This window comes from Myotis daubentonii, chromosome X, assembly GCF_963259705.1.
Source record: "Myotis daubentonii chromosome X, mMyoDau2.1, whole genome shotgun sequence".
Taxonomy (NCBI): domain Eukaryota; kingdom Metazoa; phylum Chordata; class Mammalia; order Chiroptera; family Vespertilionidae; genus Myotis; species Myotis daubentonii.
The window spans coordinates 84,848,370-84,875,963 of record NC_081861.1 but is presented as its reverse complement, the minus strand read 5'-3'; the positions used below and the strand labels follow the sequence as shown (position 1 = coordinate 84,875,963).

The window sequence follows — 27,594 nt, the reverse complement described above, 5'->3', positions numbered from 1 at the left end:
AGACTCCATCAATAAACTATTAGACTTAATAAAAGAATTCAGCAATTTAGCAGGATACAAAATTAACGCCAAGAAATCTATCGCATTTCTATACTCCAATAGTGAATGTGCAGAAAGAGAGACTAAAAAAGGAATTCCATTTACCATCGCACCAAAAAAATTAAGCTACCTAGGAATAAACTTAACTAAAGAGGTAAAAGACTTCTTCTCAGAAAACTACAAGACGTTGAAAAAAGAGATAGAGGAAGGCATAAAGAGATGGAAAAACATACCATGTTATTGGATTGGTAGAATCAACATCATTAAAATGTCCATACTGCCCAAAGCAATCTATAAATTCAACGCATTTCCCATTAAAATACCAATGGTGTGTTTCACAGACCTAGAAACTACTCTCCACAAATTCATCTGGAATAAAAAACGACCCTGAATAGCTGCAGCGATCCTGAGAAAGAACAAAGTAGGTGGGATCTCAATACCAGATATCAAGCTGTATTACAAAGCCACTGTTCTCAAAACTGCCTGGTACTGGCACAAGAACAGACATATAGATCAATGGAATAGATTAGAGAGGCCAGAAATCAGCCCGAACCAATAGGCTGAATTAATATTTGACAAAGGAGGCAAGAACATACAATGTAGTCAAGATAGTCTCTTCAATAAATGGTGTTGGGAAAATTAGACAGATACATGCAAAAAAATGAAACTAGACCACCAACTTACACCATACACAAAAATAAACTCAAAATGGATAAAGGGTTTAAATATACGATGGGAAACCATACAAATACTAGAAGAATCCAAAGGCAACAAAATCTCAGACATATGCCGAAGCAGTTTCTTCACTGATACAGCTCCTAGGGCATTGGAAACTAAAGAGAAAATAAACAAATGGGACTACATAAAAATAAAAAGCTTCTGCACAGCAAAAGAAACCATCAAGAAAAAACAAGAAAACCCACTGTGTGGGAAAACATATTTGCCAATGACATATCTGATAAGGGCCTAATCTCCAAAATTTATAGGGAACTCATAGAACTTAACAAAAGGAAGATAAACAATCCAATCAAAAAATGGGCAAAGGACCTAAATAGACACATTTCAAAAGAGGACATTCAGAAAGCCAAGAGACATATGAAAACATGCTCAAAGTCACTAATCATCCGAGAGATGCAAATCAAAACAACAATGAGGTAGAATCTCACACCTGTCAGACTGGCTATCATCAACAAATCAACAAACGACAAATGCTGGAGAGGATGTGGAGAAAAAGGAACACTTGTGCACTGCTGGTGGGAATGCAGACTGGTGCAGCCACTATGGAAGACAGTATGGAGTTTCCTCAAAAAACTGAAAATGGAACTCCCATTTGACCCTGTGATCCCACTTCTAGGAATATATCCCAAGAAACCAGAAACACCAATCAGAAAGGATATATGCCCCCCTATGTTCATAGCAGCACAATTCACCATAGCTAAGATCTGGAAACAGCCTAAGTGCCCATCAGTAGATGAATGGATTAGAAAACTGTGGTACATCTACACGATGGAATACTATGCTGCTCTAAAAAGGAAGGAACTCTTACCATTTGCAACGGCATGGATGGAACTGGAGAGCATTATGCTAAGTGAAATAAGCCAGTCAATGAAGGAAAAATACCACATGATCTCACTCATTCATGGACAATAGAGACCATTATAAACTTTTGAACAATAAGAGATACAGAGGCAGAGCTGCCTCAAACAGATTGTCAAACTGCAGCGGGAAGGCCGGGGAGGGTGGGGGTGCAGGAGGTAGGGGGGTAAGGGATCAACCAAAGGACTTGTACCAATGGACATAAGACACCGGGGTATGGGGGGGGCTAGGGGACTGTCTAGGGCGGGGGAAAAATGGACACATATGTAATACCCTTTGTAATACTTTAAGCAATAAAAAAATAAATAAAATAAAAAAAAGAAAAGAAAAGAAAACAAAAGAAAAGAGAAAAAAGAAAACTGTGGTACATCTACACGATGGAATACTATGCTGCTATAAAAAAGAAGGAACTCTTACCATTTGCAATAGCATGGATGGAACTGGAGAGCATTATGCTAAGTGAAATAAGCCAGTCAATGAAGGAAAAATACCACATGATGTCACTCATTTCTGGATAATGAAGTCCATTATAAACTTATGAACAAAAATAGATACAGAGGCAGAGCTTCCTTGAACAGACTGTCAAACTACAGCAGGAAGGCCGGGGATGGTGGGAAGGCAGGAGGGGGGTGGGTAAGAGATCAACCAAAGGACTTGTATGCATGCATATAAGCATAACCAATGGACATAAAACACTGGGGGGTAGGGGAGGCCAGGGGATTGTCAAGGGCGGCGGAAAAAAAAGGAGACATATGTAATACTCTTTGTAATACTTTAAGCAATAAAAAAATAAAAATGAAAATCTTTAAAAAAAATCAACATCATTAAAATGTCCATATTTGTTGTAACGTACCCCGCGAATCACAGAAGGATGCCTCAAGAGGTCGAATTAAGAGTCACATTTATAGCAATCCAGGACTATGAGGGGCCATTCCCAATTCTCATAGCAATAAGATGGTGGCAAAACCAGACTTATATAGGCAAAAATCACAAAGGTATTGATTACATCCCAGGGTTTGGAATGAGGCACCTGGCTCGCAAAAAAGCATATTACAGAAGCAGAATTAAGCATGTTAATTACAGTTTCGGGTCTTGGGGTCACTGAATTGACAGAAATACATTATCTAGAGCCCTTGGGTAACCTGGGTTAAACTTAGGCATGTTATCTAAATTACAGTTTTGGGTCTCTGGATCACTGAGTTGTCAGGACAATTTAGAGTAATTGTGCTGTCCTGGTCTCAGGACCACTGAGTCAGCTAGAACGTACCCCCTGTAGCCACTAAAACAATTTAGGGTAATTGTGCTGTCCTGCTTCCCAGGTACAGAAGAATGTGCTTCGATAACCAGTAAGATCACAATCAATGGGATAGTCATTCAATCAATAAGGCATTCAATTGAATGGGATAATTTATACAATTCAGAAAATCAAAATAACCTGTCCATTGTTAAACAAAGCAAATAGGTACCATACTTCATATTATCCAAAGAAATCTATAAATTCAATGCAAACCCCATTAAAATACCAATGGCATATTTCACAGACCTAGAACAAACTCTCCAAATATTTATATGGGATAATAAAAAAAAAAGACCCCGAATAGCCCCAGCAATCCTGAGAAAAAAGAAGAAAGTTGGAGGGATCACAATACCAGACAACTAGCTATATCACAAAGCTACTGTTCACAAAATTGCCTGGTACTGGCACAAGAACAAACATATAGACCAATGGACCAGAACAAAGAACCCAGAAATCTACCCAAGCTATTATGTTCAATTAATATTTGACAAAGGAGGCAACAGCATACACTGGAGTCAAAACAATCTCTTCAAACAATGGTGTTGGGAAAATTGGACAGATACATGCAAAAATGAAACTAGACCAACTTACACCATAAACAAAAATGAACTCAAAATGGATAAAGGACTTAAACATAAGACAGGAAACCATAAAATATTAGAAGAATCCACACGCAGCAATATATCAGACATATCAATTTGCAATATCTTTACCAACACATTTCCTGGGACATACAAACTAAGGAGAAGATAAACAAATGGGACTACATCAAAATAAAAAGTTTCTGCACCACAAAAGAAACCATCAACAAAACAGCAAGAGTACACTGTATAGAAAACCTATTTGCCAATGTTACATCAATCAAGGCTTTAATCTCCAAAATTTATACAGAACTCATACAACTTAACAAAAGGAAGATAATCCAATGAAAAAGGGGCAAAGGACCTAAATAAACACTTTTTGAAAGTGGGCATACAGAAGGCCAAGAGGCATATGAAAACATGCTCAAAGTCACTAATTATCTGAGAGATGCAAATCAAAACGACAATTAGGTTCCATCTCAACCCTGTCAGAATGGCTATCATCAACAAATCAACAAACCACAGGTGCTGGGGAGGATGTGGAGGAAAAGGAACAGTCGTACACTGCTGATGAGAATGCAGATTGGTGTAGCAACTGTGGAAAACAGTATGGAGTTTCCTCAAAAAATTAAAAATGGAACTCCCACTTGACCCAGTAATCCCACTTCTAGGAATATATCCCAGAAACACCAATCAGAAAGGATATATGCACCCCTATGTTCATAGCAGCACAATTTCCAATAGCTAAAATTTCAAAACAGCTCAAGTGCCTATCAGCAGATGAGTGGATTAAACAACTGTGGTACATCTACACAATGGAATACCATGCTGCTGTAAAAAAAGAAATAACTCTTACCATTTGCAACAGCGTGGATAGAACTAGAGAGCATTATGCTAAGCGAAATAAGTCAGTCAGAGAAAGATCAATATCACATGATCTCACTCATTTGTGGAATATAATGAACAACATAAACTGGTGAATAAAAAAAAAAAATCCAGGAGTGCGCGCCCAGAGGAAGGAAGGGCAGGAGAAAGGAAGCTTGTAGTCAAGATGGAGACAGCTAATTGCTCTGCTACTGTTGTAGGGAACCAGGACGTGGTGTTCCAGCGGGAGCAGAGCCTGCTGCCTGAGCGGCTACAGAGGCAAGACCAAGAGAGGCAACTGGAGGCGGAAAGGCGGAAGCAAAAGCGGCAGAACCAGGAGGTGGTGGTGGAGAAGAGCTACTTTTTCACGGTCGCCTTCGCCTGGGAGCGAGCAGCGGTGGAAGAGCTTCTGCAGGGTGGGGAGTCGGTCGGGTGGCTGGAGGAGGTGGCCGCTCAGCTCCAGAGGCTCCAGAAACTCCTCAAGGACTGGGTTTTGTTCCTGGCCACCTATGCAGTGCAGCAGGCACAGGAGGCGCTAGCGCAGCTGCAGGCGGCCCTGGCTGACTGGCGCCAGCAGCTGCAGCCCAAGATGCAATTCGCTTTCAAGACCCGAAGGAAGGATGCTGTCTTGGCCCCCAAAGTAGTAGATGCGGCTCCCGGCACCCTGGTGGCGGAAGGCACCCTGGCCTCCCCGCCCTCCCTGACCTAGGAGGGAGCCGTGGGCTCTAGCTGGCTCTGTGACTTCTCCAACCTCAAGTCCCAAGTCTTGGAGAGAAGAGAGCAGAGGAGTTGCACCAGCGAGACGTCCTTTTGACCTAACTGACCGACTGCAATATCAGGCTGTATGGCAATCCCAACACCCTGCGGCTGAGCAAGGCCCGCAGCTGCACATTGCTCTGCGGGCCTGTGTCCACGGTTGTGTTTCTGGATGACTGCAGTGAGTGCGTGCTGGCCGTGGCCTGCCAGCAGCTCCGGGTACACACCACTAGAGACACCCGCATCTTCCTGCAGGTGACCTGCAGGGCCATCGTGGAGGACTGCCATGGCATCTGGTTCGCCCCTTACACCTGGAGCTACCCGGGGATCGACGGAGACTTCGAGAGCTCTGGTTTAGATAGGAGCAAAAATAACTGGAGCGACGTTGACGATTTCAACGGGTTGGCTCGGGGATATGGCCTCTCCCCCAACTGGAGTGTTCTTCCCGAAGAAGACGGAACAATCTAGGGGGACTAAGTAGTTGTTACTCTTTTTTTCACTGACACCAAATTCTCCCCATATGGGACTGACTCCCAACTCACGGGACCCCAAGGTTTACTTATCATTGTCACAGAGTGTATGGTTTCAGTAATTAAGACTTAAAATTGTGATAGGCGATTTGTGATTTCCATTAAATTCGCGATAGGTAATAAATAAATAAATAAATAAATAAATAAATAAATAAATAAATCCAGAGACACAGAAACATTGAACAGACCGACAAACCTCAGAGGGAAGGTGGGGGGCTGAAGGGGGGGCTGTTGAGTAAGAGATCAACCAAAGGACCTAAATAGGCACCTTTCTAAAGAGGACATACAGAAGGCCAAGAGACACATGAAAAGATGCTCAAAGTCACTAATCATCTGAGAGATGCAAATCAGAACGACAATGAGCTGCCATCTCACACCTGTCAGCATGGCTATCATCAACAAATCAACAAAGAACAAGTGCTGGCGAGGATTTGGAGAAAAAGGAACCTTCTTGCACTGCTGGTGGGAATGCAGACTGGTGCAGCCTCTATGGAACACAGTATGGAGTTTCCTCAAAAAGTTAAAAATGGAACTCCCATTTGACCCAGTGATCCCACTTCCAGGAATATATCCCAAGAAATCAGAAACATTCATCAGGAAGAAAGTATTCACCCTTATGTTCATAACAGCACAATTTACAATAGCTAGGATTTGGAAACAACCTAAGTGCCTATCAGCAGATGAGTGGATTAAAAACTGTCATACATCTACACAATGGAATACTACACCCATTTACAACAGCATGGATGGAACTGGAGAGCATTATGCTAAGCAAAATAAGTCAGTCAGAGAAAGATCAATATTACATTATCTCACTCATTTGTGGAATATAATGAACAACGTAAACTGATGAACAAAAACAGAACCGGAGTCATAGAAGCATTGAATAGACTGTCCAACCTATGAGAGAAGGCGGGGGTGAGGGGGTAAGAGATCAACCAAAGGACTTGTATGCATGCATATGAGCATAACCAATGGACACAGATGGGGGAGGGAGGGAGGGCATGTGCTGGGGGTCGGGGGCAGCTGGGGAGAGGTCAGTGGGGGGGGGGCGCGGAAAGAGTCTTATGTAATACATTCAACAATAAATAACTTAAATTTTTTTAAAAAGACATCAACCAAAGGACTTGTATACATTCATATCAGCATGACCAATGGACACAGACAATAGGGCATATTCTGGGGAGTCAGAGCAGGTGGGGAGAGGTCAATGGTGGAATAAAGAAAACATATGTAAAACTTTCAGCAATATTTAATAAAATATAACATCAATAAAAACATATATAAAAGAAATAAAATCACCAACAAAGGGGACAAATTGATCAACATTAATTCTGTAGTATTTCTGCCAGAAATGTATTATCTAAATCTGATCATGAGAACACACATCAGTAAACCAAACTGATAGACATTCTGTGTGTGGGGGGGGGGGGGAGCTAGCATGTTGTCTTTTAAAATATTATATCATGAAAAACAAAGAAGGAAAGAATTATGAACTCTTTCAGCTTAAAGACTAAAGAAACATGATATTAAATGCAGTACAGGATCCTAGAAGTTAGCCTGGATTTGGATGGCAGTGTTGGGTGGGACGTGAAATGAAGGGATGCTATTAAGTTGGTAGGATTTTGACCAAATATCTTGAGAGGTTTTAACAATTTAAAATACTTCGGCTGCACCCCAAATTTTCTATGTCATAATTTCTGGCAGTGGAGTCCAGGAGTCTGTGTTTTAACAAGCTTGCCAGGTAACTCTGCTGCATGCTAACATTTGAGAAGCACTGCTATAAAGGACATTGGGACAACTGGTGAAATTTGAAATTAGATTGTTTAAGATAAGATCATATCAATTATAATTTCCTAAATTGGATAAATGTATTGTGGTTATATTAAAAAATCCTCATGGTAGTTTTGATTTGAATTTCCCTAATAGCTGATGGAGTTGTGCATCTTTCATGTATCTGTTGTATAGTTGTATGCCTTCTTGAGAAAAGTGTCTGTTCAGGTCCTCCTCCCATTTTTTAAATTTATTTTTATTTTTTTATTTTTATATTTTTTTATTTTTTTTATTGATTAAGTTATTACATATGTGTCCTTATCCCCACATTACCCCCTATCCCTCCACTCATGCCCTCACCCCCCTGTTGTCTGTGTCCATTGGTTAGGCCTATATGCTCGGACTTTGTTGTTGTTGCTGAGTTGTATGAGTTCTTTATATATTTTGGATACTGACCTCTTATGAGAGGTATTGTTTACAAATATCTTCTATTTGGTTGTTTGCTTTTTGGCTATTATCAACAAGACAAGCAATAGCAAGTGTTGGATAGGTTGTGGAGGAAAAGGAACCCCCATTCACTGCTGGAAGGAATATAAACTGGTAGAGCCACTATGAAAAACAGTATGTATTTTCCTCAAAAATTTTAAAATAGACTTACCATATGTCAACCAACCACTCTTCTTGATATTTACTCTCAAAATTTCAAAATATTTATTCCCAAAGTTATATGCACCACTATGTTCATTGCAGCATTATTCACAGTGGCCAAGGTATGGAAACAGCCAAAGTATACTTCAATAGGTGATTGGATCAAGACGATACGGTACATGCATACACTGGAATGCTACTCAGCCATGAGAAATTATGAAATACTGTTCTTTGTGACAACATAGATGGATCTTGAGAATATCATGCTAAGCAAAATAAGTCAGATGTAAAAAGTCAAGAACTGCCCTAGCCAGTTTGGCTCAGTGAGTAGAGTGTCCACCTGAAGACAGAAGGTCCCAGGTTCTAGTCCAGTCAAGGACACATGCCCAGGTTGTGGGCTCAATCCCCAGTAGGGGGCATGCAGGAGGCAGCTGATACATTTTTCTCATCATTGATGTTTCTATCTCTCTTTCCCTCTCCCCTTTTCTCTGAAATCAATAAAAATATTAAAAATGTAAAATCAAGAACCATATGATTTAACTCATATGTCGGATATAAATCTGAAAGCAACAAATGAAAAAACAAGACAAATAAAAACTCATACACACAGACAATAGTTCAATGGTTACCAGAGGGAAAGGGGGTGGAGAGAATGTATTAAAGGGTAAAAGGGGTCAAATATATGGTGATAGAAGATCTGACTTTGAGTGGTATATTATAGAATTGCACAATTGAAACCTATATAATTTTATTAACCAACTAGAGGCCTGGTATACGAAATATACGAAATTCATGCACAAGGGGGGGGGGTCCCTCAGCCTGGCCTGCACCCTCTCCAATCCAGGACCCCTTGGGTGATGTCCAACTGCCAGTTTAGGCCCAATCCCACAGGACATCCCTCTTGCAATCCAGGATGGCTGGCTCCTAACCGCTCACCTGCCTGCCTTATAGCCTCTAACTCCCTCTGCCTGCCTGCCTGATCACCCCTAACTGCCTCTGCCTTAGCCCCTCCACCGTGGCTTTGTCCAGAAGGACGTCTGGTCTATCCAGTCTAATTAGCATATTACCCTTTTAATAGTATAGGTGTTACCCTAATAAATTTTTTAAAATTTTCACCTGAGGATATTTTTCCATTGATTTTTAGAAAGAGTAGAAGAAAAAGGGAAAGACAGAGAAAAATATCAATGTGAGAGAAACACATCAATTGGTTGACTCCTGCACAAGTCTTGACCAGGACCTGGGCCAGGGAGGAGCATGCAAATGAGGTATGTATCCTTGACCAGAATAAAACCCAGGATCCTTCAGTCTGCAGACCGATATTCTATCCACTGAGCCAAATCTGCTAGGGCAACCCTAATAAATTTGAGAAAAAAGAACATCCTTATTCTTGAGAGAGACTTACAACAAATTCAGTAAAATGTAAAGTGTTGGTGAATCTATGTCAAATATATATGAATATTTATTGTACCATTATTACAATTCTTCTATTGGTTTGAGTTTTTTCAAAACAGAGTTATTAAATACATAGACACACACACACACATACACCCAAACTCATTGTATCACACCACTTTGCATCTTTACAAGTAAGATCATGTCCATATCTATTAACTTTGTAGAAATTAACATTGAATCTTTCAATCAGAGAAGTTATGCTCAATGATGCATTTCCACACTGTCACTGCATGTCACTTAGTTTTTAAGGCCATTGCATATACACCCAGTGCCGGATAATTACATATCCATTGGTATGAAGTAGCAAGAGCAAACCATGTCCAATAAGATGCCTTACTGACTAATTTGTAAAAACTAAACTAAATTAATTAACGGGCATTGAAAAATTATTTTCAGAAAGAACCAGATAGTATACATTCTGTGTTTTGCAGGCCACATGATCTCTGTTGCAACTACTCAACCTTGCTATTAGTGCACAAAAGTAGCTATAGACAACCTATAAACAAATGAACATGGCATTGGCCAGTGTGGCTCAGTTGGTTAGAGTGTTGTCCTATACACTGAAAGGTCACAGGTTCGATTCCCGGTCAGGGCACATACCCAGGTTGTAGGTTTGACCTCTGGTCAGGGTGTGCACATGAGGCAACTGATTGATGTTTCTTTCTAATATTGATGTTTCTCTCTCTTACTCTCCCTTCCTCTCTAAAATAATACTAATAATCCTATCTAATAATAGGCAAACATGATAATTAACCATACCTCCACTACACTTCCCATTGGCTAATCAGCAGGGTATGGAAATTAACTGCCAACAAAGATGGCTGCTGGCAGCCGTGCAGCTGAAGTGAACATGAGGCTTGCTTGCTCCAGTGATGGAGGAAGCCAAGGTTCCAAGCCTGCCGCAGCCCAGCTCTGAGCTCTGGATGCAACAATGTTGCAATTATAGAAGCTAAACAAACCCCAGATACCTGCTTTCAGCTGGCAGTGGGCTCAGAGCTTAGAGCGCCAATGATGGCAACAGAGTTTCAATTATAAAAGCTAAACAAACCCAGATACCTGCTTTCAGCCAGCCACGGCCTCAGAGCTGGAGCCGGGCCTCAGAGCTGGAGCTGGCTCTCAGCTCCAGTGACAGCTATAGAAGGTAAATAAATCCCAGAATAAAAAAAGGGGGGGAAAAAAGAGGCTGGGAGCTTAAGTCGCCCACCAGCCTGAAAACGGCCCTCAGCCCCTCACCCAGACTGGCCAGGCACCCCAGTGGGGACCCCCACCCTGAAGGGGGTGTGACCAGCTGCAAACAGCCATCAGCCCATCATCAAGGCTGGCCAGGCACCCCAGTGGGGACCCCTACTCTGAAGGGGGTCTGACCAGCTGAAAACATCCATCAACTCCTCACCCAGGATGGCCAGGCACCCAAGCAGGACCCCCAGCCTGATCCGGGACACCCTTCAGGGCAAACCAGCCAGCCCCAACCCGTGCACCAGGCCCCTATCCTATATAGTAAAAGAGTAATATGCAAACTGACCCTAACAGCAGAAAGACTGGGAATGACTGCTCACTATGACACACACTGACCACCAGGGGGTAGATGCTCAATGCAGGAGCTGCCCTCTGGTGGTCAGTGCGCTCTCACAGGGTGGAGCTCTGCTCAGCCACAAGCCAGGCTGATGGCTGCCAGTGCAGCGGTGGTGGTGGGAGCCTCTCCTGCCTCCTCAGCAGCGCTAAGGATGTCTGACTGCAGTTTAGTTCTGCTCCCCACTGGCAAGTGGACATCCCCCGAGGGCTGCCAGGCTGCCAGAGGGATGTCTGATTGCCATCTTAGGCCCAATCTTCTGGGGAGCAGGCCTAAGCCAGCAAGTGGTCACCCCTGAGGGGTCCCAGACTGCAAAAGGGCACAGGCCGGGCTGAGGGACCCCCTACCCCTGAGTGCACACATTTTTGTGCACCGGGCCTCTAGTAATAATAATAAAAACATATCCTCAGGTGAGGATTTAATATAAAAATAAGCAAACAGACTCTGGCACTTAACCCTCCAGTGGGGTTTAATTAGGTTTTCCAAGTAAGTTTCCTTTCAGTGACCAATGACAGCTTATCAGAATCCTTTCCCCTGAGTAATTATACAACATAATAAAAAGATAACAAAATAGATACAGTGGTCACATGTATTTATTTACTACTGACATTCCATAAATTTCCCAGCCCCAGTTCATGCATCTAGGTTAATATTGATATAAAAGATTAAATTCTTATAGAAATTATATCATCCATTATATAGCTACTAGAGCCTGGTGCACGAAATTCATGCACAGGGCGGGGGGGGGGGGCAAGTGTCTCTCAGCCTGGCCTGCACCCTCTCCAATCTGGGACCCCTCAGGGGAAGTCTGACTGCCAGTTTTGGCCCGATCCTACTGGTTCCTAACCACTGGCTCCTAACCACTCACCTGCCTGCCTGACTAATGCCCCCAACGGCCCTCCCCTGCCAGCCTGGTCACCCCCAACTGCCCTCCCTGCCACTTTGATCGCCTCTAACCCCCTGCCAGCCTGATCTCACCCCTAACTGCCTCTGCCTCGGCCCACACCACCATGGCTTTGTCTGGAATGAAGTTGGATGTCTGGAAGATGGCCGGTTGATCTGCTCTAATTAGCATATTACCCTTTTATTAGTATAGATTCTTCATTCAAAATACTATTTGTGTATACAACATGTATACCTTCTAAGAGAGCAAATACTAATGAGGAAAACAAGATCATGAGGAACCCTTGGCTTCAAGTTCATCAACAGACACATTGGTTAAATTCAGCCTAGAGGAGCATTTTGTTTCTCCTAACCATTGTTTTTAATTTTCACAAAATAATAGAAAAATTTAAAAATAGGGAAATTTCACAAAAAATAATCCATATTTTTGTTTCCTTTAAAAAAAAAATGTCAGAGGATCAGGCAATGCTGGTCTCAAAATCTGCATGTTTCCATTTGACAGAGGATGGGGAATGGCTGTCCCCTTAAGATAGGGTACACACTTCCAGTTTATCACAGTCAACACATGTCTTGTCTCTAAACCCTCGAGTTTGTGATCCAGATGAAACATAGTAAACAGAATTTTGAGCACAAAGCTTTGAAAACGTAACATATCTTACTTTTAAAAATATATCTTTAATTGATTTCAGAGAGAGGAAGGAAGAGGCAAAGATGAAGAACAGATAGAAACATCAATGAGAGAGAACCATCGATTGGCTGCTTCCTGCACACCCCCCACTGGGGATGGAGCCTGCAACCCAGGCATGTGCCCTGACCGGGAATCGAACCGTGACCTCCTGATAAATAAGTTGATGCTCCACCACTGAGCTACACCAGCCAGGCTATCTTACTTTTACACAAACAGATGTCTCAGTCTTATGGAGTTTTTATCTGGAATATAGTTTTCTCTGACTTGATTGACTGCATTAATGTAATTGATGACACTCAGCAATGTACCTAAGATGACAATGTACAGCAGATCAAATAATCTAAGATAGTTTATCTGCTATCTATTGTACTCTTAGCAAGTACCCCATTGTTCCATCTTGAGTCAGGTCCTGCCTATGCCCTATAAAGACCATCCCCCACATAATTTCTACATCAGGACCAGCACAGCAGTGGAATGCTGGAGGAATCAAGATTATTGAGCTAAAACATGGAAAGAAGTTAAGCCTGATGAATGAAAATATATCTAAGAGAGTAGCCTGATTGTAAGAAAATTGATTTTCATGTGGATTAGGTTAATTATCTCTCAAAGCAAACTCAAAAAAATCATGCCAAAAATGTTTGTGTAAATGTAGACTCATTTAAGTAAGTGCATAACCTACTACATGGACTGTTCAAAAGTTTAACCTTCTTTTGGCTGAAATGTTTATTGCCCAGAAGTCTCCCTCATTACTAGTATTTCACTGTAAATTATCATCAAATTTCAGTCTTAGAGACATGGAAAAGTTTATCCATCTCTTTAAAACAGACTCTGCTACTGTTACAGGGTTGGGACTGGGCCCAGAGACAATCTGGGGTGGCCGATAATGTGCGCATTCTTGACTTTGTGCAGGAAAGATTTCACAATATGAGTCCAGGTGATTTTGAGAGTATGTTTATTAAATCTGGGGACAGTGAAACAAAGGAAGGTCTTAGGGTAGAAGAAGCAACAGGAGAGGGTCTAGGTGGTGCCCTGTTTAGGCTCTCTAGAAACATTATAGGGAAGAAATGAGCCAAGGTGGGGCTGCTTTTAGCTCACTGGGAAGTAAAGAGAAAGGGGTCTTTGGAGACAGGATCAGGGGTAAGTCCAGGAAGAGCTGCCATTGCTAGATGCTTCCCTGGTTGCAAGTTTCATGGGGATCCTTAGGGTTTAGGAGAAAGAAAGTGAAAAGTTCATGCACTGGGTCTTTGTCCTTAGGGTTTTTATCTTTCCTCTGAGGGTGAGAATCTTAGGGAAAGGTTTCAGTAGAATGGTTATCAGCTTTCCAGGTATATTTTTAATATGCTGATGCATCAAAATGGATTATCCTTTGGTCTGCTCTACTGTTTTACTTTTATCTTTTTTTAAAATATACTTTACTAGAGGCCTGGTGCACAAAATTCATGCAGGGGTGGGGGGTGTCCCTCAGCCCAGCCTACGCCCTCTCACAATCTGGGACACCATGGGAGATGTCCCACTGCTGGTTTATGGGCCTAAACCAGCAATCGGACATCCCTCTTGCAATCTGGGACACTGCATGCACCAGTGACCATACTTTTCATATAGGTGAAAGGTATCTTTCTGTTGTATTGGAAACTACATTTTTTTGTCCTGATTATAAAAAGTAGTACATAACATGATCCTTCTGAGGCAGTAGTACCATTTTCCCCCATCTTATGGGTAGAAAAATTGAAGCAGAGAGAAGTTAAGTAATTGGTTTTGTCACACAGTTATAAGTGTCAGAATCAGGGCTAACCACAAAATGTGCAAGCCCGAGTCCATGCATGTCATCGCTGCATCATCCTGTTTTTGCGATGTTAGAGTAGCTTTTCCAGGTTTTAATTTTTAAATCTATGAGACTGTTTCCAATATATAGGGTAGGGTCCCTAGGCCTGGCCAGCGATCAGGGCCAAACTGTGGGGCAACTGGTAGGGCGATTGCGAGGGCCCCCGCTGGCACCCACCTTGACTGGCTCCCTGGCACCGCCTGCTCACCAGCCTCGCCCCCAGCCAGCACTGCCAGTCTCCTCCCTCTGCCTGCTGGCACCTACCTTGGCAGGCCTGATGCTGCCCGCTTGCCGGCCCCGCCCCCCACCAACCAGTCATTCCTCAAGTCATTCTGCCATTCGGTCGATTTGCATATTAGGGTTTAATATAAATTTATTTTATTGTTTTATTTTTTAAATAATTCCTTATTGTTGAAAGTATTACATATGTCCCCATTTCTCCCCATTAATCCCCTCCAGCCCCCCTACACCCGCTGCAGGCCTTCAGCACCCTATTGTCTGTGTCCATGGGTTATGCATATATGCATACAAGGTCTTTGGTTGATTACCTACCACCTACCCACCCTCTCCCACCTTCCCTCTGAGATTCTGCACTCTTCCATGCTTCCATGTCTCTGGAGCCACTCCATTCATCAGTGTATTTTGTTTGTTACTTAGATTCCACATTTGAATGCGATTACATGGTACTTGTCTTTCTCTGACTGACTTATTTCACTTAGCATGATACTCTCCATGTCCCTCCATGCTGTCTCAAAGGGTAAGATAGGTTTCTTTTTTACTGCTTAGTATTCCATAGTATAAATGTACCACAGCTTTTTTATCCACTCATCTACTGATGGGTATTGTGTCTATTTCCAGATCTTAACCACTGTAAATTGTGCTGCTATGAACATAGGGGTTCATACATTCTTTCTGATTGGTGCTTCAGGTTTCTTAGGATGTATTCCTAGAAGTGGGAACAGTGGGTCAAATGGAAGTCCCATATTTAATTTTTTGAGGAAACTTCATACTATTTCCCATAATAGTTGCACCAATCTGCATTCCCACCAGCAGTGCACTAGGGTTCCCTTTTTACGACATCCTTGCCAGCACTTGTCATTTGTTATTTTGTTGACGGTAGCCATTCTGACAGGTGAGAGATGGTATCTCATTGTAATTTTGATTTGCATCTCTCAGATGATTAGTGACATTGAGCATGTTTTCATTTGTCTCTTGGCCATCTATATGTCCTCTTTGGAGAAGTGTCTATTTAGGTCTTTTGCCAATTTTTTAATTGGATTGTTGTCTTTCTTTTGTTAAGTTGCATGAGTTCCTTATATATTTTGGATATTAACCCTTTATCAGATGTATCATTGCTAAATATGTTCTCCCATACAATGATGGTTTTGTTGATGGTTTCTTTTTCAATGCAGAAGCTTTTTATTTTGATGTAGCCCCATTTTTTATTTTATCCTCAGTTTTCTTTGCCTTAGGAGATGTATCTGTAAACATATTGCTATGAGAGATGTCAGAGATTTTTCTGCATATGATTTCTTCTAGGATTTTTATGATTTCACCACTTACATTTAAGTCTTTTATCCATTTTGAGTTTATTCTTGTGTATGGTGTAAGTTGGTGGTCTAGTTTCATTTTGTTGTATGTATCTGTCCAATTTTCCCAATACCATTTATTGAAGATACTGTCTTGACTCCATTGTACACTCTTACCTCCTTTGTAAAATATTAATTAAGGGTTATGACTTGGATTGATTTCTGGGTTCTCAGTTCTATTCTGTTCCATTGATATATATGACTGTTCTTGTGCCAAATCCAGGCTATTTTGATTACAGTGCCTTTGTAATATAACTTGAAATCTGGCATTGTGATTCCTCCTACTTTCTTTTTCTTTCTCAAAATTGTGGCAGCTTATTTGGAGTCTTTTTTTATTCCATATAAATTTTGGAGTATTTCTTCTAGATCTGTGAAATATGCCATTGGTATTTTAATAGGGATTGCATTGAATCTGCAGATTGCCTTGGGTAGTATGGAAATTGTAATGATGTTGTTTCTACCAATCCATGAACACGGTGGAGTCTTCCACTTGTTTATATCTTCTTCTATCTCTTTTTTCAACATTCTGTAGTTTTCCAAGTACAGGTCTTTTGCCCCCTTGTTTAAGTTTATTTCTGTTTCTTAATTTTTTTATTGCAATGGTAAATAAGATTGTTTGTTTAGTTTCTTTTTCTGAGAATTCATTATTGGTGTATAAAAAAGCCATTGATTTGGGGGTGTTGATTTTGTATCCTGCTACATTGCCAAATTCACTTATTAAAGCTAGTAGATTTTTTGGGGGGGAGTCTTTAGGATTTTCTATGTACAATATCATGCCATCTGAAAATAATGAGAGTTTTACTTCCTCCTTTCCAATTTGGATGCCTTTTATTTCTTCTTCTTGTCTGATTGCTGTGGCTAGGACTTCCATTACTAACCTATATAACAAAAGCATAATATGCAAATCAACCAAATGGCAGAAGAACTGCTCGCTATGACATGCACTGACCACCAGGGGGCAGATGCTCAATGCAGGAGCTGGCCCCTGGTGGTCAGTGCGCTCCCACAGGGGGAGCATTGCTCAGCCAGAGGTAGGGCTCATGGCTGGTGAGCACAGTGGTAGTGGAAGGAGACTCTCCCACCTCTGCTGTAGGCAGGAGGTAAGGAACGAGGGTCCTGGACTGTGAAAGCCTGGACTGCAAGAGGGATGTCTGAATGCCACCTGGCAGGCAGACATCCCCCTAGTGGTCCGAGACTCCCAGAGGGTGCAGGCCAGGCTGAGGGACCGACCCCTACCCAGTGTACAAATCTCGTGCACCGGGACTTTAGTGTTGAATAAGAATGGTGAAAGTGGACATCCCTGTCTTGTTCCCGTTTTTAAGGGAAATGCTTTTAGTTTTTGCCCATTGAGTATGATGTCAGCTGTAGGTTTGTCATATATGGCCTTTATCATGTTGAGGTATGCTCCGTCTATTTACTTTTTTCTTGGTTCTGTCCGATTCTAATCAGGTTTTTGTTATTTGTTCCACTGACTTCATTTGTCCTGGGGTTTAGCTGGCACAAATGGCATTAATTGGGTCTCTGTCCTCTATCTCCTTGACCAGGGTGATTTAAACTATGCATTCTCTGGTTAGGAAGGAGAGGTATAAACCATTTTCTCTCAAGTATTCTTGGTTAGGAAAGATAAGTTCTTGCTAGCTGGCTGTAAGTTGCTCAAATTATTTGTCCTTGTTTAATTATCTTGTCTCAGTTTCCCCATTCCACTTGCCCAGGAATTTTCCTAGCTTCTTACTATCCTGCCTCACTATCTTGTACATTTTAGCTCAACCTCCACATTTCCTGTGTCACACCCTCATCATTTCCCCTCAGTGGTAGCAGTACTAGCAAATAATTGTCTCCTTGCTCCTTCTATGGGACTCAGATGTTTACTGCTTCATACCTCCCCACATGAGAAGATTTTGTGTTCAGAAAAAAACAGTTACTGTTTGTTACCTTTTAATTATTTTAAATTTATTTTCTAAACTAATTTTCAAATTACTAAAGTAGAATGTAACAAACTAGCCTTCCTTTAAGTGTTCAATATCAATTTTCAATATCAAAAATTATATTATTCTTTTTATAAACATAATAAATTTTAACAGTCACTGACTAATAAGTCTTTTATTAATATTCAGTCAATTCAAGTTGAACAGATTGAACTCAAACATCAGTCCTGTTTACAATTCTGTTCATTCACTTACAAGATTTAAATTATATTCATATATGTATTATATTTAAATTTCTTTTTAAGAATTTCAAATGCATGACCTAAAAATAAAAGCATCTATTTATTCCATTGGTCAATCAGCAAAATTTTTGAGCACTTTTAGAGTCAAGCACTTTTATAGGTATTCTGGATATGGCCACAAAGCACAGCAAAATTCTTACCTTTATGGAGAGTAAACTTTAGTGGGTTCAAATGGTAATTAAAATGCTTATATCATAGAAGGCCAATAGTGGTAAGTGCTCTACAGAAGACAACATAAGGAGATGCAGTCATTTTTTAATAACATGGTCAGTAAAAACATTTCAGAAAAGCTAACATTTAAGAAGCGCACTAAATGAAGTACCATTGATCCTTGAACAACACAGGGGTTGGGGCATTGACCAAGCCAGAAATATGAGTATAACAAGTTTGCACTCCACCTACATGGATTCCCAACAGTGGAGTGAACACATTACTGATCTTTAAACAACACGAGTGTGAATGGCATGAGTTCGTTTATAAATGGATTTTTTAAATGGCGAAAGGATTGAGAAGAAGAAAACATAAACAGGGACAACAGTATGGTGAGTGCCAGAGGAAAAGGGGGTGGGGAGATGGATGGGGGCAAAGGGGGCATAAATGGTGGTGTAAGAGACTTCACTTTGGGTGGTGAGTGCACGATGCAGTATGAAGATGATGCATTGTAGAGCTGTACACTTGTATGGTTTTATTGACCAGTGTTACCCCAATAAATTAAATTTTTTAAAATGTTAATTGGCCTTTAAGTGGATCCATGTGGTTCACACCCACACTGTTCAATAGTCAACTGTATTTTCACAAGTATTTAATCCTAGACAATCTAAAATTTTCATTTAAAAATACAGTGAATCTTAAGGTCTCTTAGACCTTTAACATTATACACTTAGTAATGTTACACCTTTCAATTATAAATAAAAACAATAAAATTAATGACAAAAATTGTACATTTGAAATTGAAATCATAATCCATCACAACCTCTAACATGACAAATCATCTTCAATATTGAAAATAAATTAAATACCCAAATATATAGAGTATTATGATGACTATGGAAACCTAGTCCCAAATTTATTCTAAGCTTATTTTAAAAGCATTAGTATTAAAGTTAGACTAATTGCATAAATGGCCTCAATTTTTTTTTACCTATTTCTGTTTCTGTATCTCTTACCAAGTTACTTTGCAGCTTCTCACATTGAGAGACACGATATATTTTCCCTCTCATTTATTCTGAGTCCAGACTCATGCCTTGCTTTGTACAATGACCACAAGACAGGCAGGGGCTCAAAAATACTTATTCTCTTGCACGTCTACCATTGCCATGAGACTTTTGTTGGAGGATGAAGGACATATGGACGAAAGCTGTGTTGTATATGAATATGTTGTGGTTATTTGTTACATGGCATTATAGTAGTGATAGGTAATTGATACAGTCCCTATTTTTTCTATATATTTCCTGATTTTGAAATATGCTTAACAACTAAAACAAAATATTTTCATTTCAAGTGAATTGAAAGCACTTTCCTATATTTATCAGGATTAATTTTATTTACATAAATAGCTAAAAAGTAAAAGTATATTTATCCTCCACATAAAAGTCTAGAGAAAGGCAGTTATGTTGCTGGCATAGCAGTTCCACAGTGTCAGGGACTCAGGCTCCTTTTATCTTGTGGCTCTGCTATTGGCCACCTCAATGTCAAAGATGACTGCTCTAGCTTCAGCCAACAAATCTATATTCCAGCCAAAAGGAAGGAAAAAAAAAATAAATAAATAGGTTCCCTTTCCCTTCAAAGATAGCTTCTGGATGCTGCACACCACTTCTTCTTGTGTCTTTTTGATAAAAAAAAAAATAAATGTATTCACGTAGTTAAATAACTACAAAGAAGGCTAAGAATTGCAATATTCATTCTGTGCATCCATGTGCCCAGCTCAAGAGCTAGGATTCTATTAACTTACAAAAAGAAAGAATATTTACGGATAATTAATTGTCTCAATATCACTATCACAAAGCTTAAGCATATTGAGATTACCAACCAGTCAAACTGGAGTTACTATCGCAGAGGCCAGGCAAGGTAGTCAGAACACAGGATTCAAGCTTTAGGATAATGGTCCTATGTGAGTCCCAAATTGATCTCTTTAGCCCTTTTTATACATACTGTGAAACAGGAAATTCTCAATCAATGAGGGGGATTTGTCTTGGCTGGTTACAGGTTTACCCTAAAGCAATTTATCTGTTTGACTTCCCTAAGAGTCAACACAAAATTCCAATTACTTTTGCTGGTGACTTTCTTCAGCTAATCTTTGTGCAGCAGCCTGATTGAATTTTGAATTCTTGTCATATTTTTCCTCTTTAGAAAGGTCAAAAACAAATCAGTTATATTTTTCATATCTCAGTCATAACTCTAAAGTCATTCTAGTCTAAGTGCATTATGCAACTCTAGTTTTCCCACTTCCTGGGATCCCTATTTTATTTATCCCAAGAAAATAACCAGTTCTCTCCTCAGATGCTTCTGAGGTTCTCCAAAGTTGGCCACTTGTCTTAGCTCCTGCTAGAATCACCTCTTCAATCTTCCCCAGACCACCTCTGTCCATCCTGTAACTGCTCCATCCTATTTTACTCTACAGGTTGCCCTTCTTACTGCCACTTATCTCAACAATAGTTGATCCAAACCATTGACACAGCCCTGCATTGTTCACCAAAGCAGAATAAATACCAGGCTATTGTTTCACTAACTTAATTGAAGGCTTGTGGTAAACAGAGGGGACTTTCTACACAAATATAGAAAATTTTAAAACCTGTTCTTAAACATTTTTTTTCTCGAGCCCATGGGTCACACCTCCCAGGGGTCTCAAACTCTTATTTTATTTATTTATTTATTTATTTATTTATTTATTTATTTATTTATTTATTTATTTAATTGTCTAAAGTTTTACATATGTCTCCCTTTTCCCCGATTGACCCCCCACCCCAAACTCTTTAGCCACTCATCATGCTACCCTGCTGCTGAGGAGGAAAGCCCCCTTTTTCCTCAGATTAGAGACATGTCTTGTGCTCTCTCCCACTAATTCCAGGGCCCACAACTTACTCCCTTTAAGGAAGCAAAAAAGTAGAAAAGTCCATTATCAACGTAATAATCCTTGGGAGACACAGCCTTCCTTCAAAGAAGACAGCATTTCACATTTTTATGCAGATTAATACCTGGAACTTGCCTCTGAATTTCCAAGAGATGCATTAATGTGGTATTTTGCCCACATACACTAAAGCTCAAGTGTTCTAATGATAAATCCTATCCTTGCTCTAGAAGTTATAAGCAGTAAATACAAGTAGCTTTTAAAATAGTAACTTCGGTCTGGCTTCATATATTCTAAAGCACCATTTGTCCTTTAGGAAGGATGATACTGTATCATGTTAACTTACCACTTAAATTTACCTTCCAAATAAGAAAAGAGGTAGCTTGTGAAATGAAAACAAAACAAACCCACTAATATCAAGATAAAGAACAGAAATTTAATGAGATATTGAAAAAATAATTGTGCTAGTAATCAGGGATGAGTTATTATATTGAAGATTAAATTTGTTAAAAAAAGATTAAATTTTTTTAAAGATTAAATTTGCTTATGGAATATAGATGATGAGATCAAAAGGATAAAATGAGTGTTTGACTAGTTGATGTAATCTAATGTGTCTTACGCCATTTTATGGCACATTGAATGGCTCTTTTAGATCATCTTTAGGTTCAGAGAGAAGTGGGTCTGGAAGCCACAACTATTATGTAGGGCAGGAGTTGGCAAACTTTTTTCTATAACTGGCCAGGGGGTAAACTAGGTTTTGCAAGTTTATGTGGTCTCTGGCAGTTATTCAACTTGGTTGTTGTAGCGCAAATGTAGTCATAAACAATATGTCACAGAATGATTGTGGCTATGTTCCAATACAAAAATATGTAGAGATATGACATAGGAGGTACTCTGACAACCCTTTGTATAAAGGAATATACTAGGTAGAGGGCTGTAGTAAGTGTTTGGATAAGACAGCTCCTCTCCAAGCAGAGGGATTAGTCAGGTTGAATGTGTGAGGTATTTATTCTGTAATCCTTTTCTTAAAGGCAGCAATTTAAATTGTATACACTTCAAGTCCCACAAAACTTTGGATATTTCCTCTGTGTATAGGCAGAAGATGAAGAGAAACAGTATGGAAGTATCATAAAATCAGGGGAAGATTCTATACAGGTATGTATGCAACGCTTTCACTTCCTCTTTGCAATATGTATAAAACGTTTAGGTTATAGAATCAAATTTCCCCTTCTACAATCAGCTCATGCAAGGTTAAGCCAGACCTGTACAACCTCAGTATTTGCATTGTGTCCTCTCTGACACTATTGTGGGAAACTGTTTATTGCCTTCACTATCTGATAAGCATAGACAGAGAACTCCCCGAAACCCCCCCCCCCCCACCAGGCTGGGTGCGTTTGAAGCCCTAGCAAAGCTCGGAGCTAGGCGCCACCTCTGTTTGTCCAGACAGTGGTAGCTGAAACTACTCCTCCATTTATTATTATGTAAATCCTTGCTGATGGGCTAGTCTGCTTGTTACTAGGGTGTCACCTGCCTAAGGGCTATGCTATGAGTGCATCCCAGATCAATAAAAGCTTGGTGAGGTCTGAGCACTGGGGAAGTCCTTCGGGACTTGCCGCCTGTTCCCCCAATATTGCAAAATTATCTCGTGTCTTTTTCTCTCATTTGCTGTGCGGCTCCTCTTTCAGATACCAAACCCTACTCCACGCAGAATGTGGAGGGAGTCTCACTCGACAACTATTTTTGAAAGTATTCTAAAATTGTTTTAAGGACTAGCCATATTTTTAGACCTTTTTCACATCGAATAAAAATTAGGATGACAGCTATGCTGGGAGTGGAATCCAGGGGGAGCACAAGATAAGGAGTATTTGTGAATAAATTCTACCAGGTTGGTAAAACTGCATACAGCTGTTACTGGACAAACGAGGAGATCTTGGTTCTTGTCTTCTTGAAGGAAAGATTTCAATCAAGAGACAAAGTGTAGAAAAGCAAACAATAATTTGTTGTCCACACTAAAAACTTACTTAAGGCAGTGAAATAAGGAAAGGCATAGAAGAAGCAACAGGAGAGCCTAGGCTGGACTGCCCTAGCTCACTGAGAAGTCAGAGAATAGAGGGCCTTGGAGACAGGTTTCAGGAGGTTAGTGTGAGATTAGGTGCTGCTGCCCACTGCTTACCTGGTTGCAAGTCTTATGGGGTCCCTTAGAGATTAGGGGATTCATACTAATGGGGGGAGGCAATGGCACAATCATGCTCCCTAGAGGGAGAGTGCACTGGGACCTTCATTTTTAGAAGTTTTAAAAGCTGGTTGTTTAGGAGAGGTCTTAGGGGCAGATCAGTAGAATATTCATCAGCTTTTTTGCTGATGTACCAAAGTGGAATTTATTCTCTTAATTTGTCTGTACTTGGGTGTGGTTGGCAAACAGCACCAAATTGGATTTCTGTTATCTGTCTCCCTAAGTAGGGAGATTTAAGCTATTTAGCCTCTGGTTGTGGAGGAGAAGTGCAAACCATTTACTATTAGGTGTCCTTGGTTTAGGGAAGATAGGATTTACTAGGTGGCTGAAAATTGCTGTTTAACTGTCTACCCTAGTGTCTCTATTTGGCTTGTCCTGGAATTGTCCTAGCTTCTTACTACTCTATACACAACCACCTCCCCCGTACACATCCAAACAAGTATTTCAACAGTATGGGCTGCCTTTGTTTACATATATCTGTCTCATAAGGACCAATCCTAGGAAGACAGATAACCAGTTTTCTTGGAAGGAGTTAGGGCAAGGGAACAGTTCCATCATCTTTCACAATGGCATGCATTGGCCTCTTCTCGCCATCTCTTGGGAGTTTTTAAGGTGAGAAAATAAATTTAAACAATTACCAATTTGGAAATTAAGTTATGAGAGTCCATGTCATAAATCAGGTTGTTTCTCAGTCTCATACAGAAATCAAAGATATGAGAAAAGAATTTAAGAGATTAACTTTATTCATATGAGTGTCAGGTAATAATACAAAGAATCCTAGAGCTTAAAAGAGTCCCTGTCTCTTAGGGAATACATGCTAGTAAATGAACACATTGAATATTTCACCAGGAGTTAAAATCAGTAGTCATTAAGAGCTACAAAGAGGATTTCTTAGTGCTTTGTGCAAATTAAGGATGCAATTCAAAAGTAGCACTTAAGATAGGACATGGTAAGCCTTTATTCCTAAACACAATTGATTAAAATGGGTCTCACTGTGTGCTCTATGGTCAATGAAGAGATTTAAGTCAGGTCAAGTAAGGGTCCAATATTCTAAGCCATTCAAAGTTCTTGTTCTTTGTCTGGACAGAGTAGGTAGAAGCACTTGTAGTGAAACACAACATTTAGTTTTGATATCTCTTAGGCAAATGCTTCTATCACTGGGAAAGTTTCCTTTCATCTGTCCCACTCAACTAGAGCAATTATACATCTTGGTTTGCCTGAAATAGTCTCATTTTATGCCTATAGTGCTGGCATAATTATTATTAGCAACACCTTTCATTCTTGAAAGTGTCCTGATTTTGATGAGGTCACCTTATATTCAACTATTACTCCAAATCAGAGAGCCTGGAACAAAATTCTCTAAAACTAAGATACAAACTGAAAACCATGATTGTGAATTTGTTGGTAAGTAGCCCAAATGTACCAAATGTATGAAAGAGTTCCTTTAGAATTTCCACTCAGCCAGCCTTCCTGTGGTTCTGGATGATGTCCGTTTTGTCTTTTAGCTGTATTTTTGAAGTGGTTGTGCTAGGCAGCAATTTCTGGTGTTTACCTATGCTGCCATCTTGGTTTCTCGATTGAAAGAGTTCCTTTAATGTTTGAGAAATGGAATGACATAATTGCCTTTTAGGTTAATTTCAGTACAACTTTTATTTTTTATTTTTTTAATATATTTTATTGATTTTTTACAGAGAGGAAGGGAGAGGGATAGAGAGTTAGAAACATCAATCAGCTGCCTCCTTCACACTCCCTGCTGGGGATGTGCCCACAACCAAGGTACATGCCTTTGACCAGAATCGAACCTGGGTCCACTGAGTCCGCAGGCTGATGCTCTATCCACTGAGCCAAACCAGTTAGGGCTAAGTACTACTTTTAAAGCTTTACAGTGTGTAGATATATCCATCAGAAGATTCCATAAAGAATTTGTATTTATTTGTGTGAAGAAACAGTGTCAGAGTCTTTTTTCAGAAACATAACACCTCTAGTCATGCCATCTTTTTATCAGTCAATATGATTCAACACAGGCTTCTTACGAGCAAAAAGAATCTTTTGCTGTTTCTGAATTCTCAAAAGACAGAACATTTTCCAGAAAAAGAATCCTCCATAAGTGGTAGACCTGTCTTTATAAGTCAAATCATATTTTGGCACCTACTGGTGAAAATGTGACAAAGCTGCTCTTATACAGAAACCACTGAATTAGAGAGCAAATAGACAAAAATCTGTAAATTAAGAATGTGAAATCAGGATGCTTCTGGCAGAAAATAAATAAAATACCAAAGGTGAGAGTGACTGGTAAGGTTAAATGGCACAGAGGAATTATGGAGACAGGCACATAGCACACAGGGAAACTTTTTAAAAAGCTAAGAAATGACCATAACTGACAGACATGATTGTGAACCTTGAGAAAGATGCCTACTGAAAAGTGCTTCCAGTGGCTAATTGGCTAAAAAACAAACAAACAAAACAAAACAAATAACAAAACAGAGCCTAGAAACCATTTCTATACACATGCCTCTCATGCAAACTGCACTTCAGGAAAAAGCCAGCACTGAAATTCAGCCTGCACTGTGTTTCTGCCATCTGAGCCAACCCTGATAAAGAAGTTCTTAGAATCCTAGTTCAACCAATGGGACTTAGACTTTCCCCATCCAATCGAGCTGTGCAGCTATATCACCATCAGTTTCTTCATTGACGAATCAGAGCGACTCCATTCTGACCAATTAGTACAATGACTTTTAGACCAATCAAACTTGTAGGATTTGAAGTTCTCATTTGCATGAAGATGGACCAATTGGAGACCAGGGGTGGGGACTTCTGCATCTTCCAGAACACTTTTCCTTTCCACCAAAGACTATTTCCCTGCCTGAACTGAAACAGCAAAGATGTCACACAAGCAGAGCTGAGCAGACCAGCACAGACCAGAGCAGGATGGCACAGAATAGAGCAGACCAGAACAGAATAGACCAGGGAGGATCCAGCAGAGCTGTCTAGCCAGGCTTGGTCGCAGGCCTGCCTGGCCCTAGGGCACCTCACAGCTGTATCACAATTGAGCTGTTTTGTGCTGGATAAAGTTTATTTATTCACAGCACCCCAAATAGAGAATTCCTGCTGCCACTTATTGGTTAACATAATGAAGTTGCAAAACCTTAGTATCCAACTTACCAGTGATAGCAATTCACTTTCCATAGTTTTCCATGTTACCACAAAAGCCAATAGGGAAAATAAAAAAACCACCACCTAAATTTTCTCCAACTGAAACTTGTCTTAATCCCTAAAATTGGTCATTTAACAAATATGTGTTGAGGAAGGTCTATATGCTAACGACCATTTTAGACCCTGGAGACATAGCAGTGAACTAAATGACAAAACCCCTGCTCTTGTGGAACATACATTCCATTCAAGAGGAGCGTCAGCTAGCCAGTCAACAAACAAGAAATCATGTAATATTTCAGATGACATGTGCTAGGAAGAAAATAAAGTAGAAAAGAGGTTGAGTGGTCCATTGTAATTTTATATAGGGTAGTCAGGGAAGGCCTCATGATAAAGTAAGTTGCAAATATGTCATTTTAATAGTGCTAGATTGGAATATTTGACTTCCTATGTCTTCTATGGGATTGCCAATAAGTATTCACACATTAAGGCACTTACATCTATTTGGTCAACTTGTGGAATGATAGGAGAAGAAAAGACACCTGCTGGGTACCTACTATGTGCCAAACAGTTTATCTATTTATATGAAAGCCTAATCAGCCATCCTACTGTCCGACCAGTAGCTATGACAGGCAATGACCACCAGGAGGCAGGTGCTCCAACCAGTAGCTATGACACACACTGACCATCAGGGGGCAGACACTCTATTCAGGAGCTGCCGAGCTGCGGTGACTTGGCAGCAGCAGTTCTCGGGTGACACACCCGGAACCAGAGAGGAGGGAGTCCAATTCCAGGGTGCGTCACCT

The 27,594-nt window shown here is 40.3% G+C and overlaps 1 protein-coding gene and 1 pseudogene across 1 annotated transcript in view; one reads left to right on the top strand and one right to left on the bottom strand.

Annotated features, from left to right (window-relative positions):
* The window catches only part of SYTL5 (synaptotagmin like 5), a 442,905-nt gene that overhangs the window by 325,658 nt on the left and 89,653 nt on the right, over positions 1 to 27,594 (bottom strand). The window lies entirely within an intron of this gene.
* LOC132225015 (tubulin-specific chaperone C-like) lies at positions 4,544 to 5,777 on the top strand (annotated as a pseudogene).